This window comes from Schistocerca gregaria, chromosome 4 (genome assembly GCF_023897955.1).
Source record: "Schistocerca gregaria isolate iqSchGreg1 chromosome 4, iqSchGreg1.2, whole genome shotgun sequence".
NCBI lineage: Eukaryota > Metazoa > Arthropoda > Insecta > Orthoptera > Acrididae > Schistocerca > Schistocerca gregaria.
This window is the reverse complement of record NC_064923.1, coordinates 361,674,022-361,692,392: the sequence shown is the minus strand read 5'-3', so window position 1 is coordinate 361,692,392 and position 18,371 is coordinate 361,674,022. Positions and strand designations below refer to the sequence as shown.

The window sequence follows — 18,371 nt, the reverse complement described above, 5'->3', positions numbered from 1 at the left end:
TCGCAGCTTTTTTACGGTTCGACGGTATGTCATCTTAAGAGCAGAAACGTATTTCTTATGCAATATTGTTAAGCGGATTTATTACATGTTTGCTTTTACTATTGGAGTTAGCTTTCCTTACGCATTTTGTTCAGCTGTTATACTCCGTTTTACATCCTAATTTATTGTAAAAAATTATCTTAAACAAATTTTCCTCTGTTTCTTTACAGATCTGAAAACAGTTGTAGAAAGCGAGCAAAACTAGTTATCGTGCTTAATATTTATATATGCTGTCTAGGCATTAAAATTATTTCATAAATTAGCGTTAACTCCGCCGTCTCCATTTTGACACTGTCAGGTTTTAGAGCAGAAATTCTCATGAAGAATCAACGCATTGACGACCTAACCGACAGCCTGGCCAAGTTGATGCACGAGCTGAACAAAATTTCAAATGTTATTAATCCAGTCTCGTAAATGTTTGGACTGACGGTGATATTAATAACGTTCGTGAGACGGGTGCCTGAAAATAGTGCTATCCGATACCGGTTGTTTACTAAATAATACTTTTATTGGCGATTACGGTGTTACATAACGTAATTTCTAATCATAGATAAGAATCGGACCTAATACGGTATCCATAATTTCTGTCGCGGTCATTGCGTATGGCAACGAAGTTCGCTAGACTAGAAAAAAGGAAACTCTCTGAATGACGGCCCTATTGTTCCTGCCAACGGCCACAGAATGCCTGATTGTGACTTACATGCTCCGCAGCAGAAACTGAAAGTCCGTCCGTGGATACGAGTTCTCAATGGCTCGTCGTGGGACGCGGCACGCATCCGAAACTTACCATTACGCCACGGAGGAAGCCGTCTTCACACGCGTGCGCTACACATTGCCAAGCCACGACCTGCATCCCGAGCTTCCGGCCCGGTCGCTTTTCCGCCCTGACCGGCGACTATATATGGCAGCCGCGGTCGGAGCGGGTCAACAGTCACCCACGGCTAGCCACACACTAAACATGAGGACCGCCAACGTTGCCAAGGTAACTGATTACTGGAATGCAGTGAACAGTGTCACTTGCAAATCTACAACCTTCGGTTTGTGACAGTTCTTTGTTCTTTGGATATTTACCTAAGTATGTAGTTCTGTGGAACGGCGAGGAGGACTACAACAGTTTCAATGCATTTCTTAATTTTTTACCAAATATCATGATCTTGAATGGTCACTAAAAAACGGTTGTTATGTCGAGATCAGATGTTCCTAAAGGTGAGTTAGGTATGTTGCAGGTTAATTCTTAAGATAAAATAAGAATTAATTTGTATTTCCACATAGTCGTGGCATCACCAAGTCAATTTTGGGCAATACACCATAAATAAGATAGAATATTCGGGATACACGTATGTTAATTAAGCTCTCTGAGCACCAAGCACAGAGCGCTTTAGTTAAATTTACTCTCAATGATTGTAAAAAGCCACTTCCCACAGTGTGTGAGTACTGAAACCGTCACTTGAGCTTCCTGAATCTTTAATTGTAAACAGGATCTTATCACTAATCCTTCTTAAGAACCAGTCTAATTACGTCGATGAATGGCGTACTTTCTCTCGTTATAGATAGCTCAGATCTCTAATTTGACAGAGTCTGACATCGGCTAAATTACTGTTCTTCAGCGTTAGATACATAGCTGCAGACTTAATTACATCGGGGATATGCTCATCATAATGATGAATGCGGAAGTGGAAGTTCATAAACTTATGTAAATTTGTCTTAGCGACTACCAAATATGCCTGTCCACTTTACCATAGTTGTTCCGTTCATTGATTTAACGCAATTCGAGTGTTCAAAATAAAAGATATTTACAATGTTCGTTTGCTTTCTCGATCTAAATAGACAATGAAGTGGGTTTCTTACTTGTAGAATATCCGCATGATTTCGTCTTACATCTGAGAATGTCGTTCGCTTGAACATTTTCTAGATGCAAGTTCATATGGGATATATGGACAGTGTGGAGATGAAGAAATATGCTGTTATTACTGAAGAAGTAGCTATACTGCTAGGCCTACGTTAAATCAACTCCAAGTAATGTGAAAATAACTAGGGTTTTCGTTAAAATACCAATACGCTATTTTCTGTTCTGTCAGTCCAGGTTTAAAACCATACTTTTCATAGACAAATTAAAAACGTCTGTAAATTAATGTTGATTTGTTCAATAAACATTTGTTATATGATTAAAAAGGGGATCTCCCCTAGCAGTCAGGTGTACTAGTTCTTTGTAGCATTAATGCGCTAAAAAGGTGTCGTAAAATGAAATGTACAACTTGCGTCTCTTATTTACACTACGAATTTGTCTTCGGTTCATAAAGCCAAACACACATACATAAAGTTTCATTAGTCAGTCGAGGTGGGTAGAGAGTTCATCTTAAGATGGTAAGTGAGGCGTTCGTTTGATACTACTTACTAATGATGTTAGAGCCCTGATTGTAAAATATCAGAGAAAGTGTCTTCTGTGATAACTCGTTATGCAAGATATGTGATCGTGAGTTATGCAACCATCTTCATAAAAAATTAGGTAGACTTAGATTTTACAACGCCTTTAATTTTTCTTACCTTGAGAATGAACGACTGAATGCGCTGAACAAAGTGCGAAACAACAGACTTTTAGTTTAGTCTGTTTCTGCTAGGAAGTCACTCTACTGTGAACTGATGTAGTCTGGAGTATGCACGGCACGTTTACCTCTAAAACTTTACTGATATTTTCAAATTCCTTATGCTACATTTTTTGCTACATGTGTACTCATGTACTTCGATTAGAAGTATAAATATATTATTCGCCTTATTATATCTTTGAGTTGTTTCTGAATTACATTCCTCTCTTTACACCTTTAGCCCTAATTTTTGTTCTCGTACCGCATAGTACTGTGAACATTCAGCAAAAGAAACAAGGTAACTTAAAAATGTAGGGAGGGGCAGCTCAGTAAATTACAACATAATGTTACAGTGTGGACCAATCGCGACGAATCTCACGACGTAGCATGCGGTATTGCCAAAACAAAGGTGGCCTTCAGGAAACGTGCGTTTCGAAATGGGGAAAGCGTGATACGTATGCCTCAGTGACACGCGTCTGGTCTGTTGCAGGTACTCCTGGTTGTGCTCCTCGGTCTGCTGGCAACTGTGGGGGCCACGTTCTTCCCGAAGAAGACGAAGTGAGTATGCAAACACAGAATTGTCACAAGGCTGTTTCGAAGCACGGTTTCATCTAAAGATTTCTCAGTCGCCTTATAGTTTCTTTAACACTTCGACTTGCTGCCTTTACTGTGACCTTGTGAGCATTTTAGTTGAAACGTTACTTCTTATCTGTCTCCGGGCTTACGTGGCGTGGCGTCAGGTCTTCTTCGCATCTGCAACCAGAATACACGCACTGTTTGCGCTATGCGGTGTGCCAGACAAATTACACGACGTAGCGTGGGACGGACAGAGATTGGGGGCACTCTCTTGCTCTTGGGATCGGAAACTAAAAGACAGAAGAATCAGCAGTGACCAACGGCATGCGGATGCAGAAGACAATCGAAATCACTGCATTAAAGACACGTAACGTGTATCCACAGAACAGGTGTCCTCTAACAGAAAAAGTGTCATGTTGATCTCTCCACTTGCAAACGGTTCCTGACTAGTCCACGGACAGAGATTGGGGGCACTCTCTTGCTCTTGGGATCGGAAACTAAAAGACAGAAGAATCAGCAGTGACCAACGGCATGCGGATGCAGAAGACAATCGAAATCACTGCATTAAAGACACGTAACGTGTATCCACAGAACAGGTGTCCTCTAACAGAAAAAGTGTCATGTTGATCTCTCCACTTGCAAACGATTCCTGACTAGTCCACGGACAGAGATTGGGGGCACTCTCTTGCTCTTGGGATCGGAAACTAAAAGACAGAAGAATCAGCAGTGACCAACGGCATGCGGATGCAGAAGACAATCGAAATCACTGCATTAAAGACACGTAACGTGTATCCACAGAACAGGTGTCCTCTAACAGAAAAAGTGTCATGTTGATCTCTCCACTTGCAAACGATTCCTGACTAGTCCACCATTCGCATCCCCTGTATGGCATTGCCGAGGAGGAGATGACCATGAGAAAAAGATTGAATAACCAACGAAAAGGTAATGTTCTGTGAGACTTGGAGTGGAATATCAGAAGTTTGAACGTGATAGGAACGCTAGAAAATTTGAAAAACAAAATGCTAACACTCAGTCTAGATGTAGTGGGAGGGGCAATGAAATGAAAGGAAAATAAGGATTCCTAGTCAGAAAAGTATAGGATAACTCAAAAGCAGCAGAAAATAGTGTAACTCGAGTAGGATACGTTAGGGAGGTAAAGTAAGTTATGGTGAGCGGTTCAGTGATAGTCTTGTTCTCATTGGAATCGACAGCATGTTAACACTGACAACAATAATCCAGGTATAGATGCCGACGACGCAAATGGAAGATGAAGAGATAAAGAAAGTATATGAAGATATTGAAAGGATAATTTGGCATGTAAAGGGACCCGAAAATCTAACAGTCATGGGAGATTGGAATGCGGTTGTAGGAGTAAAAGAAAGGTGGATGGGACATGGTGGACTTGATAGTAGCAATGAGAGAGAAGAAAGATTAATTCAGTCCTGCAATAAATTTCAGCTAGTAATAGTGAATATTCAGTTCAAGAATCACCAGAGGAGGACGTATACTTGTATAAGGACGGGAGATACAGGAAAATCCCAGTTTGATTAAATCATGGTCAGGCAAAGATTCCGAAGTCAGATATTGGACTGTAAGGCATACTCAGGGGCAGATATAGACTCAGATCATAGTTTATTAACGATGAAGAGTAGACTGAAATTTAAGAGGCTAGCTGGAAAGAATTAATGCGCAAAGACGTGCGATACGGAACTACTAAGAAATGAAGAAATACAATAAAAGTTCTCTGAGGGTGCAGATAATGCTATAATGAATAGCTCACGAGGCAGTTCAGTTGAAGAGGAATAGACATCACTAAAAAGCACAACCACAGAAGTTGGGAAGAAAAACATGGGAAGGTAACTGCGAAGAAACCGTCCAGCACCAGTGGAGAGGTACAACTCTGAGTTGTGCTGTCATGTGATCGTGTTGCGACTCGTAGAGATGCTCAGGGGCGCCTCTCACAGGAAGCATGCCAGACTGCCCCTGACTGTGAGAGCTACAACACCAAGAGTCGCCTCTTTGCTTTTGGCAAGATCAATGTCTGCTTTAGTTTTTCTTCTTTTTGGGGGGGGGGGGGGGGGGAGGGGGTGTGGTCTTGGGAATCAAGGTTCTTTATTCATGATAATATACAGTCAAATCACATAAGCCAGAACCTTCACACCAAACATAAACATCTTCATCTTGACCCCTTTGCGACGTGCTCGAGGTCCTCAGAACTTTGACGAAAGAAGGAAGTACAAACTTGTTCAGGGAAATTCAGAAATAAAGAATTACAAGTCTCTGAGGAATGAAATAAATCGAAAGTGCAGGGAAGTTAACGCGAGATGGCAGAATGAAAAATTTGTGGAAATCGAAAATGAAATGGTTTTAGGAATTACTGACTCAACATACAGAAAAGTCAGAACCACTGTTAAATGCAGAAGGGATAGCAGATAGGTGGAAAGAGTACACTGAAGACCTTTATGAGGATTAGGACCTGTATGAAGACAAGGAAGAAGCTACATGAGTCGACAGCGAAGAGATGGGAAATCCTGTATTAGAATTTAGAATTAATTGGACGTCTTGAGATGAAATAAGGAAGAAGGGATAGATTCTATCAAAAATTCTAAAAGTAGATGTGTAGAATGTACGAGATGGGCGATATACCATCTGACTTTCGGAAAATCATCTTCCAAACATTTCTGAAGACAGTAAGAGCCGACAAGTGCGAGAATAATCGCACTATCAGCTGAACAGGTCATGCATTCAAGTTGCTGAAAAGAATAAGATACAGAAGAATGGAAAAGAAAATTGAGGATCTATTTGATGACGATCAGTTTGGCTTTAGGGAAGGTAATTGCACTGGAGAGACTGTTCTGACCCTGCGATTGATAGCGGAAGCAAGATTAATCAAAAACCAAGACACGTTCGTAATAGGATTTGACGATCTGAAAAAATCTTTCGACATTATGAAGTGGTGCTAGATGTTTTAAATTCTGAAGAAAAAAACAGAGGTATGCTATAGGGGACAGTTACGTAATATACAATATGTACAAGAACTAAGAGTGAACTATAAGAATGTAAGACTAAGAACGAAGTGCACGGATTAAAAAGGGTGTAAGGCAGGGATGCAGTCGTTCGCCCCCACAGTTCTATCTATACATCGAAGAAGCAGCGACGGAAATAAAGGAAATGTTCAAGAGTGGTATCAAAATTCATGATGAAAGGATTCGCTTAAAACATTGCTATCCTGACTGAAAGTGAAGAAAAATTCCAGGATGTGTCAAATGGAATGAACAGTCTAATGAGTACAGCATATGGATTGAGAGCAAATCGAAGAAAGTCGAAAGTAATGAAAAGTAGCAGATATGAGAACAGCGTCTTAACATCACAATCTGGGATCAAGAAATAATCGAAGTTGATGAATTCTGCGGCAAATTAACCCGTGATGGATGGAGCGAGGACGAAATCAAAAAATGGTTCAAATGGCTCTGAGCACTATGGGATTTAACTGCTGAGGTCATCAGTCCCCTAGAACTTAGAGCTACTTAAACCTAACTAACCTAAGGACATCACACACATCCATGCCCGAGCAGGATTCGAACCTGCGACCGTAGCGGTCAAGAGAAGTATACTAGTATCAGAAATAGGTCATTTCAGGAAGAAATTTCTGAGAACGTACTTTTGGAGCTCATCATCATATGGCTGTGAGACATGGACTGTGGGAAATCCGTAAAACCATAGAATCAAAGCAATCGAGATGTGCTACAGAAAAACGTTGAAAGTTACGTTGACTGATAATGTAAAAAATGAGGAGGCTCCCCGCAGAATCGGCGCGGGAAGAAATATTTGGAAAATAAACGGACAAGCAGAAGGGACAGGGTGATAGAACATTATGTTAAGACATGAGGGAATAACCTCCATGGTACGTGAGGGAGTTGCAGAGGGTAAAAACTGATGAGGAAGACAGAAACTGGAATACTTCCAGCAAATATTTAAGGACGTAGCTTGGAAGTGTTACTCTGTGATGAAAAGGTTTGCACGGAGAGGGATCGGGCTACATGAAAACCAGTAATAACACTGATTACTCGCCACAAAAAAAGGAAAGAAATGTAAAGTTCTTCGCAGAGTTACTCGAAAATGTTTGTTGGCAGACCATCCCTACTGCTGGTCATGAACTGTTGAGCCGAAAGCCACCTGCTTAACAGCGCGTTGCTATGCACGGATTAGCTAGTGCTCGGTGGGCTTCTGCATATATGTGACACCAAATGTCTTAGCAGAGGTCGCGCAATTCCCGTCAACTACAGGCCACTGTTTTGTGAGTGTGAATCCGGCGTCTGATAGTGCCCCAGACGTGTTCCATCACGGCAGAGCACGCGAATTTGGTAGTCGAGACAGCAGCGTGAGTTCATGTCACGCTCTTCAGCTACTGTAAAACTAGTCTGGCCTTGGGAAACGGAGGGTTATCCTGTTGGAAGATACCATCGCCATCATGGAAGATATCAAGAATAAAGCGATACAGGTGATCCACAATAATGTTCAGATATTCCACAGCTGTTATGCAGCCTTTTATTTCTACGACAAGTCTCACGGGGGCTCAGATGAATGCTCATAGCATAATACTGCCTCCACCCGTCTGTATCCATAGCGCGGTGAGTGTTTCGAGCAGCCACTAACCTTCATGGTGGTGTGTGGATACGAATATCGATCTCGTGTAACCAGGCGACACATTTCATTGATACACGAACCAAGCTCGATGAGCTTATGCAACTACAGTCGTTACTGGCGGTATCGTTGGGTCAACATGGGAACACCTTTTGGTGGTCTCCTACGAGGCTTCATGTTCAACGATGTGCACTTTACTGTGTGCCCCGAAACACGTAACCTGCACCACCATTGTATTCTGTCGTCAGATTCGTCGCAGATCCCCGCTTGTGCTGTTTTAGAGAGCTGCTAGCCAGTGGCTACATGTTCTTCCGCGCAGCTTCTTTCTGTATATTAAGCGCAAACCCACGAAACTGCAGCACTCACCTAGAATAACCAGCAAATGGTTATTCCTGTTCCCTTCCCGTGCACGTTAGTACACTTGCGAACTCGTCCGAAGCGAAGCTTCCCGTACGGGCAGAGCAACTTGATGGACCACTGAGAATCGCTTACTAATGACTGCGGAAATATACTCTGGAAGACCACCACCACCTTACAGCGCTCAAATCCCGCGTTCTCAAAAATGGTTCAAATGGCTCTGAGCACTATGGGACTCAACTGCTGTGGTCATTAGTCCCCTAGAACTTAGAACTACTGAAACCTAACTAACCTAAGGACATCACACACATCCATGCCCGAGGCAGGATTCGAACCTGCGACCGTAGCAGTCGCACGGTTCCGGACTGCGCGCCTAGAACCTAGAGACCACCGCGGCCGGCAACCCGCGTTCTGCACTCCATACGGCCGCAGGTTAATTTGTCCCATCGCGAACTGCAGAAACTACTCCATGGAATTATTTTAACAATACAGGTATTCTACTGAGAAAGCATTGCGAAAGATTGGCTGGACACTTCGAGAACAAAGAAGTAACTCGAAGCGTGCAGAAATTCGGCAATAATAATTTTCCCACGATGCGAATTTGCGGGAATAGCTTGGCTGCTATGTAACTGGAGAATGAGAATGAAAGCAGTTCCTTTATTTCTTTCATTCTTTCTTTCATCTTGCTCTACTACTCCTAAGTTCTAGGGGACTAATGACCACAGCAGTTGAGTCTATTGCCGTATGCACTGCTTTCTTGATTTACTCAGACTTACTTACTGCAACAACTTGGAAACAGAAATTTATGTTGTACTTAATCATAATCACTGCCGTTAATTTTTTCTTTACAACAACTTGAAAATGCAATTTCTGCAATCCAGTTTTCGCCGAGATAATTTTTATATCAATCTCCACAACTCTAAGGGAAGAAAGAAGTTAAACCTGAACTTGTTACCGATAGCTGAGTAGAGACGGAATACAGTCTCAGATTAGACTTAGATGTGAAATCAATGGCCTATTTCGTCGATCAACAAGAAGCCAGCGTTTGGCTGATGTGATATCAGAAGTGAGCAAAAACGACCATGAGATGTGTTGGTCCTGTCCTCCCTAATTATATATTCTTCGTTATTTAAGAAAATTTTTTTTGTTCTCTCTTATCGTCAGGCCGAAAAGAAAATGATGCATGCAGTTAGGATTCATTGACACCGTGACAGCTGGTAAAGCTCAAATTTCTCATTGACAGCATACGAGGAAAGCGTGCACTCAAGAAAAACTTTATGATTATCCGCCTGTCAGATTGACAGCACTAAATTTTATTTTCTCCTGTCATCAGTAACAGAAAAATAACACACTACACGTTCCTACCATAATCAACATCTATGGATTGTCATAATGACAGTTCGCGATGGATAATGGAAGGACTAAGCAAACTTCTAAAAAATTACCCTATATTCTTTCAGTTTCGTATGGAACGCAGAATTGTATCATTTCTGAATTACTCATCTGTATAAACATTAAGTACTGCTCCGTCTTCTTTAGGTCTCTCTTAGTCATATCTTAACGCTGCCATTTATTTGCACCTTTGCACCTACCATATGGTATTTGTCACACACTTTCTCTAATTATTTGCATACATATTTATCTTTAGGTGCGTTCAGCCTGTTGTTGTTAATTTATAATTTACTGTCACCTACAACGTAGTTATCTTATCTGTACTTAGTGACAATACTTTATGATGGCCATCTTATTATGCGGAACCCGACAAACCGTATGATATAAGTAAGCGTATTTCCATCGTCTGATAGAGAAATGTAAAGAAATTCTAGGTAACACTGTAAGTAGGCTGTTTAGGTTTTTTTATTGGTAACGCCACGTAGCGCTCTGAAAATCACTGGCTGTGCCGTGTGCAGTCTGTGGCTGGTTTGCATTGTTGTCTGCCATTGTAGTTTTGGGCAGCGGTAGCTGGATGCTAACAGCGCGTAGCGTTGCGCAGTTGGAGGTGAGCCACCAGCAGTGGTGGATGTGCGGAGAGAGATGGCGGAGTTTTGATATTTGTAAGACTGGATATCATGAACTGCTATATATATTATGACTATTAAGGTAAATACATTGTTTGTTCTCTATTAAAATCTTTCATTTGCTAACTATCCCTATCAGTAGTTAGTGATTTCCGTAGTTTGAATCTTTTAGTTAGCTGGCAGTAGTGGCGCTCGCTGTATTGCAGTAGTTCGAGTAACGAAGATTTTTGGTGAGGTAAGTGATTTGTGAAAGGTATAGGTTAATGTTAGTCAGGGCCATTCTTTTGTAGGGATTATTGAAAGTCAGTTTGCTTTCCGCTAAAAATATTGTGTGTCAGTTTAAACACAGTCGTTTATAATTGTTTTAAGGGGACGTTTCAACGCCACTACAGTCATGTTCTATGTTAAAGCGTTCATCTGTTCTATGATAAGCCAGCCGGGGTGGCCGAGCGGTTCTAGGCGCTACAGTCTGGAACCGCGCGACCACCACGGTCGCAAGTTCGAATCCTTCCTCGGGCATAGATGTATTTGAAGTCCTGAGGTTAGTTAGTTTTAAATAGTTCTAAATTCTAGGGGACGGATGAGCTCAGAAGTTAAGTCCCATAGTGCTCAGAGCCATTTTTTTTGTTCTATGATAATGAAGTAAGCACGAAAATGGTTTATTTCACACCACTGCTGTAAGGTAATCACTCGCTTGTATGAATGAGTAAATCCTCAGTATCTTTCAAATTGTCGAGAGAAAATGTTTTTCTTCGGCACTGCCATCATGCATAAGCGATTAAATTGTGTGTGTGTGTGTGTGTATGTGTGTGTGTGTGTGTGTGTGTGTGTGTGTGTGTATGTGTGTGTGTGCGAGCACCTGTTAACTCCGTTTTAACATAGCGAGAGAATAGATGACAACAATAGATGCGACGACGTATGATCGGGACATATTTCAATAGTAGGAATTCTCTGAAGCTGAAGCATCTATGCAATTAGTGGAACACGTGGGTTGTTCATTACAGAACGCGCAGGTTAGTGTGCTGCTTCCTTGTAAGCTTGTAAGTACAAGCGATTACGTATCTCTGCTTTAAAATACAGTCGATGCATTTTTTTTTACGGAGTTGTCCAGCTCCGACTCTCTCGGCCGATCTTTTCTGCTGTATTTCCTTAACGTTCTGCTACCCGTCGAACTGCCAAGTTTCTTGAGTTGCCTATACACAAACGTTCGGACAGTTTGGATAATCGGCGTTAATTTTCTCGTTATAACAGTAGTTTTGTCCTTTCAGTTTCAGTTGTTAAATATATCCACGTACGTGTTTTCCCATTATAATAATAGTTCCATATTTTCAGTCACAATCGTTAAATGTATCCAAGAATGTGTTACGTATCGACAACGAAGAACACACCTTAAAACTGTCACGGAATATACTCGTATTTATAATTTATTGTGATTGAGCGAATGGGGCCAATGTATCACTATTTAAAGCCGAAAATATGATTTTTACTTTTACAAAGTAGTTTTACAGAATTTGCCCATCTCCGTTTTGCTGCCATGACAGGCCGTCATAAATACACAGTTCTAAGTAAGATACCATTTGGGGGAAGGTTCAGATCCATTAAGGTTTTATAAGATTCTTCGTATTCTACGTTCTGAATAACTGCACTGAATCTATCAAACAACAAATTCGTATTCCCTTTCTGCTGACAGATTAATGAATGTGGAGACCGTGAAAAAATATTTCCGAAATAACGTAATGTACTCTAATCACTGTTTGTGCATGTTTAGTTATCAAAAATATTCCATGTCGACAAGACTGGACTCTGTATTCTTCCATTGTTCTGTCTGATTCCGTGGGGTCTTCCATCATACCGCCTTACCGTTCGCATTTTTAGTAATTACAAACCTGTGAGTATTTAAAAAAGTATTTGATGAAAAATTACAAAAGCTAAAATATTTCTATATTGTTCTGCAAGGGCTCAAGTGAATTTGTCTTTCCGTAACTTACTGTAAGGGTTCATCTGGAATGGAATAATACTTAGGAGCGGCATAGTCAATTACGTTTAACCTCACTCTTACAATACTTGAGTTATAGCCATCCAATAACTGTCTTTGTCTCACTGAGACTGCAGAACTGAAGGGATCTCTGCTTTCAGAATGCCCTATCCCTGTTTACCGACATACATTAAAATATATAGATCAAGAAGTTTCATCTATTTTTTTTACATTATCAGTCAAAAAAGTCCACTATGAAATCACATTACTTTGGATACGATTAAAGTTTATGACTGAAGGTACCAAGAATTTGTGCATCACTTAATAACAATTAACAGAAAGCAGCATATCATGTTAGAGAGGTTAGATAGTTTTAATGATTAATCTTCATCTACGTAGCTGAAAATTACAGTTGGTGATCCGATTCACTTGTCCACCGATAAAGATGAAATAGTGACATTCACTGCTGCTCCACGCATCGTAATGAAGCCCAATGTTTGTGAAAAAACAGAACGAACAATAACTTTCATATCAACCAATTCTCAGTAATTCGTCGAACTTTAGGCAGTTACGAGTGCTTAGATGTTTTGCCACGCATTACTTTACAGTCTTATTAACACGTCAGATTATTACAATAATAAAACGTAATCAACATTTATAAATGCAGAGGCTATAATTACCCGCACATCCTTTCGACAAAAAAGATCTAAATAAGGACTGAGTGTACACAGGTATAGTACGAAACCTACGTGTTTCTTGCACTTAGAAACTGATGATAGTTCTTGAACTCATACTCGGGAGGGCGGATATTCAAATCCGCACCCGGTCATTCCTATTTGACTTCTCCCTGATATCCCCGAATCGCATGAGGCAAATGTCAATTTGGCTCTTACGAAAGGGCAAGGTCCGTTTCCGTCCCCATCATTCCCCAACCTGAGCCTGTTCTCCGTCTCTAATGACCACGTCCTCGACGAGTCGGTACAGCCTAAGGTTCCTTTTCTTTTCTAAGTGCGCGAGAAGAAGGTAACATTCTTTTTGCTACCAACTTCGTGTGCTCATTTCACTTCAACTGACAGTCAACGTTCGTCGCTGAAACTTTCTATTTGTTACACATTTTACGGAAATGTGTTTTACATTCAGTCTGACAATTTCATTTTCCCTGTTAAAACTGAAAATCATGCCTTTTTGTTTTGTTAATAGTGTACGTTATTTTAATGATCATTCAACAACTGCAAACATCCCAGAGGGTTTCATTTGCTGTCTGTACCAGAAGTAGCTGTGTTTTGTCTATAACTGCAATTCTGCCGTCATCGGGAAAAGAAAATAATTCCACGTGCTTAAAGTCGTCTGGGTAGGAGTTTATCTATTTCAAGAATAACAGTAATACTAAAATCGTATATTAATCTGTTTTGCATTTGATAAATGTAAATACATTTTGGTTCTTTCATTCCAGTACTATCTCACACCTATCAGTCCGTTTTCTACAAATTTTTGGAATAATTCATTTGCTACTCTTATTCCTAATGATCCAGCTTGTCCCATCGAATTCTATAGTCAGTAGCATTAGACTGCTTAGACTGATCTAATAATAAGCCTGTTGTGCACCTGTAACTGTCTACTACATAAAGTACTGTACCACTCTGTAAATTTCATTCGGGGTGACTATAGACTACCAGTCAAAAGATTTCGATCACCCATTATAAAAACTATATATATTGTTTTCATGTGTGAACATATCATGGAAACTAAATAGACCAAGAAAAATATTTTCTTGTCCCTGTCATTAAGTACAAGTATTCTCACTTTTCCCTCAGAGCAACTGCACGAACTCTTGCCGTCTGGAGATACGATTTTACGGTATTTATACAAATATAGCATTCCAGCATGCTGTAGACGGCCTTCGTTTTCTGACGTCCCTGTCAAGTGCAACCCGTAAGAGTTCAGTGGGATTTAAGTCAGGCGTCTAAGTTGGCCAAATGATTATTTTAGGTTTCCCACATTTCTCTAGTCTACTGACAATTTAGAAGCATGTTCGGAATCATTGATCTGCAGCAGAAAAAAACCTACGACAAACAAGTGTCTTGCCAGATGGAACTGCATGGTGTCTCGGTATCATGTGAAATCCTGTTCCATTAATTCTTACTAGTTCACCAACTTTATCACCTGCAAATCGTTCCCACACGATGAACGACCGTCCCGTATTCGTCACCGTTGGCATCACACACTGACTTTTCATACGTTCTTCACGAAGTGGACGAGCAAACATTCGACGATTGCTTTCAAATACTTCAAACCTAGATTCATCCCTGTATGACACTTTGGACTATTGCTGCACGCTCCAGTTTTTATGTTGCTTTGCCCACTGCAATATTTTTAGTTCATTTTGTTTGTATAATAACGGTTTTTTGGTCTTTCACCTTGGCCTTGTTCACGATGGGAGCGTTGGACTGTTGAGATAGAGACTGTAGAAGCTTGCATATCATTTACTTCCTGGCGAATTTCAGGAACAGTACGAGTCCTCTGACGTTTACTTTGTACACACACGAACGTATCTTCCCTGTGCGATATTACTGGAGGGGAGGGGTCTTCCTGATCTCGAAACACTTGCGTTAGGACCAGTTTGCTTTAACCGTTGTAATGTGTATTCCAAATTTTGCTGCAATTGGTGCGTGGAGTGGGCGCGCGGATTAAGGCGCCATGTCACGGATTGCGTGACCTCTCCCACTGGAGGTTCGAGTCCTCCCTCGGCCATGGGTGCATGTGTTGTTCTTAGTATAAGTTAATTTAAGTAGTGTGTAAGTCTAGGGGACGATGACCTCAGCCGTTTGGTCCCTTATGAATTCATACACATTTGAACATTTTTTTTTGGTTCTGTTGTCCTATTAGGAAAGCTTTCCTGGTACCCAATTATAGTTGCAGCTCATTTTTCAGTTCAAAATCTACTCTTTCCGTCCCATTTCGGGATAATATGATCCCAATCAGGCATACTAACATCGTGATAGATGACAATGTACTGCAAACTAATGCGAATTGGTTGCTACACAGCTGAAGCAATGAGGCCTATTCGAATAGAGCACTCTTAGGTAAAGAATGTCAGTGTTGTCGTGGATACTCATAAGCCAATTGTGTGCGAACAACCAGTCAAATACGCAACAGAGGCGCTTAGTCTTTAAATATTTATTTATTTATTATCAGTAGGGGTGATATGATGGAATATTCAGAACGAAATACCAGAATACAAGGTCAAATTCATAGTTGTGATAAATGATCAAAACATTTTGACCGTTAATGCACTTCTACCACTTTAGAAAGCAAACTGTACTTATGTGCGAAAGTTCTACATATTTGTTCTGGTTGTTCAATCTGTCTATCAGTTTAGAGAAGAAATTTCCCATTCAATGCTGCACTAGGCAGGATATATAAAGGTCAATAACAACAGAGTATGGGGGAAAATAAGCGATAATTGGCTGTTCATATTGCTTGATGAACATACTTCTAAGGTCTCAAATTGTTAATCACATAATACAGTCGAGGAACGTTGTCTCTTCGTATCATTGCTGATGAAAGATTCAGAAGGCCGGCTTGATTTTTATACTACCATATGTTACGTCATTATTATGTTATGTCATTATGGAGTAATTTTACGGCGTCGTTCAATACATGCAACGAAATTAGTCATTGTCAGTAACTTGCTAGGATAAGATCGTATCTGTTGTCCAGGCTCTGACCTCAGGTAGCCAACAGTATGGAAAAATAGACTTTCTAACAATAAGGTATATGTTTACTATGTAGTTCGTAATTATAACACAAGGAACAAAAACAGCGTCCGTTACCCGCAACAAAAACGTACTATGGCATAAAAACGATCAAGTACGCAGCCATAAAATATTTGGCCTCCTCCCTTGTGAATTACGGGTGCTGCCAGACAATGAAAACAATTTTAAAATGAACTATGAACTATTTCTGTTTGGCAACTCCTAATCCTTACGTAAAGTGCTGAATAGATAATGTAAGGATGCAGTTAAATTACACTTTTATTAAGTTTGTGTATAGAATAAGAAAGCAAAAATAAAATTATGTAACTGTATAGCCAAACCTAACCTGAAGGGTTTTGCTCTTCAACAACATATGGTGTATGATCCCAATATGTTCATGCTAGATTTAGTGTATGGCGCGAGTGTAGACACCATATTTGAGCAATCTGTTACAGACAGGTGTGTAGTAAACGGGACGGCACGTCACAGTTTTTACCTGTAAGTGACTTTGAACGTGGGATGATAATCCGTGTAACACGCGCGGGCTACAGCACATCAGAGATTACGACAGAATGAGGATTTCTGTGTTCAGTTATGTCTGTGGTGTATAGTAGAGAAAGTGTTTCCACTCGTCTAAACAGCCCCACAGAAGGATGCAAACCGTCGGGCCTAATGAAGCAAACTCGGCGCGGGTATCACTGTGGATCGCTAGGAAACTATTTGTAGTGGGTCTGTACGGAGACTGCATAGGCTTCATTAGCCGACGATCGACATCACATCTGGCACCTTAATACGAATTTTGGCCGACTCGTGTAAACCAGTAAATCGCCGATTCTCTAAAGAATCTAATTCCCATGTATAAAACAGCCTCAGACGTCTGGTTACTTTACAAATGGGTAATGTGTTAAATATTTGACGTTAAGCATGTAAGCGAGAAAAAGAAAAAAATGTAATTATGTTTAAAGTAGCATTGGATTAATATAGTTTGGGTAATTTGCGCTTAATTTTAAGCAAGAGAAAGTTTTTCAAGTCTCTCAATGTTCATGACGCCATGTTCCCTGTACTAGGTGTCAAAAATATAATTTGGCACGAACATTCAGTGGTATATGCAGATGCCGTCTGCAAGTTGAGTTGTGAATAGAGTTGGAAGTGATTCTGAAATTCTACTGCATGAACAGAGAAAATATAGTAAGCGATAAACGTTTCCCCTTTCATCATTTTGTAGACGGTGTGAGCTAGAAAACGTTTCGTAACGGTTTGAAAGTATGTGCGCAGTCTATTGGAAATCACTAAGTGCTGTCATTCTCCAATACTGGAAGAACTTTTTCGGGTATTTGCGAGCCAACAGTTACGCTGCCTTAAGACAAAAACAGTTTCTAACAGTAACACTTATTTACTGTGTTACACTATTAAAATCAGATACCTCTTAATGAATTGATTACGATAACATCTGACATTTTTAAACTTAGTCAAGAATCACCGAAATACTGAAACTAATTTTTTGCCCCTGAAATCCGTTACATAGGCAACCAACACCTTGTAATAGGTTCCAGGGTAGTCAGTAATATAGGTGCCCATCATATAGACATAACGTACTCAAAAATGTGTAATTGTTGTATAATTACTGTCACTAGGAGAAGTGTGATGAGATGACGTGTTGTGTTGCAGGGTGGTGGTAAAAGAAGTGTTCCTACCACCGCCCCCACCTGCGTGGCCACCGAAGATCATCGAGATTATAGAGGTGCCGGCGCCCGTGAAGGCTCTGCCCTGGTGGTGAACGTCAGAACTGCACAGGCCGTGCACCCCTTGTTATGTATACAGACTGTTGTTAATAAAATGCTTTAAAAACTTATTTCATGCCTCAGTCTTACATACAATATATCTCTCCTTCCATAAATTACGAATTGACACCTTGAGCCTAGAGTGACTGAAATCCCTGAACACAGGGACAGGGAAAGCATGAAAGGGCGAACCCAGAATAGCAGTGTCATTTGTTGTAGGAATGTTTGCATTTATTTAACCACAACATAGTAGCGTGAATAAGTAAATACAATAATCACAAATAATTGTGAGGGACAGGGTAAGGCTACAGCAGTACTCATCTTTAACAAATGGTTTTACCTCAACACGCCACGAAACACAGTACTATAATAAATATAAAACAGTAACTTTTTAGTCACATAGGCCCTTAACACACATAAGGGCAAACATACTGCGAAAATCAGCATAAAATGTACTACAGATTATTATGTACGAAAATAGGAAAAGACTATGGTTGAGTTATGAAATATTTTTCTTCGTTAAATGATGATTCTATTAAGTAGAAGATACTTGTAGATAGATACTTGTAGTTTATCTGCAAGATGACGTATATGAATGAATACGTAAATTTTGTGTAAAAAGTAGTCTTTAACTTACAATAACA

The 18,371-nt window shown here is 40.3% G+C and overlaps 1 long non-coding RNA gene across 1 annotated transcript; it reads left to right on the top strand.

Annotated features, from left to right (window-relative positions):
• The first annotated feature begins 961 nt into the window (after positions 1-961).
• LOC126267986 (uncharacterized) lies at positions 962-17,798 on the top strand. The gene is made up of 3 exons (XR_007549059.1): positions 962-1,021; positions 3,112-3,179; positions 17,615-17,798. It is a non-coding gene; the product is annotated as an uncharacterized LOC126267986 (long non-coding RNA).
• Positions 17,799-18,371: the final 573 nt, after the last annotated feature.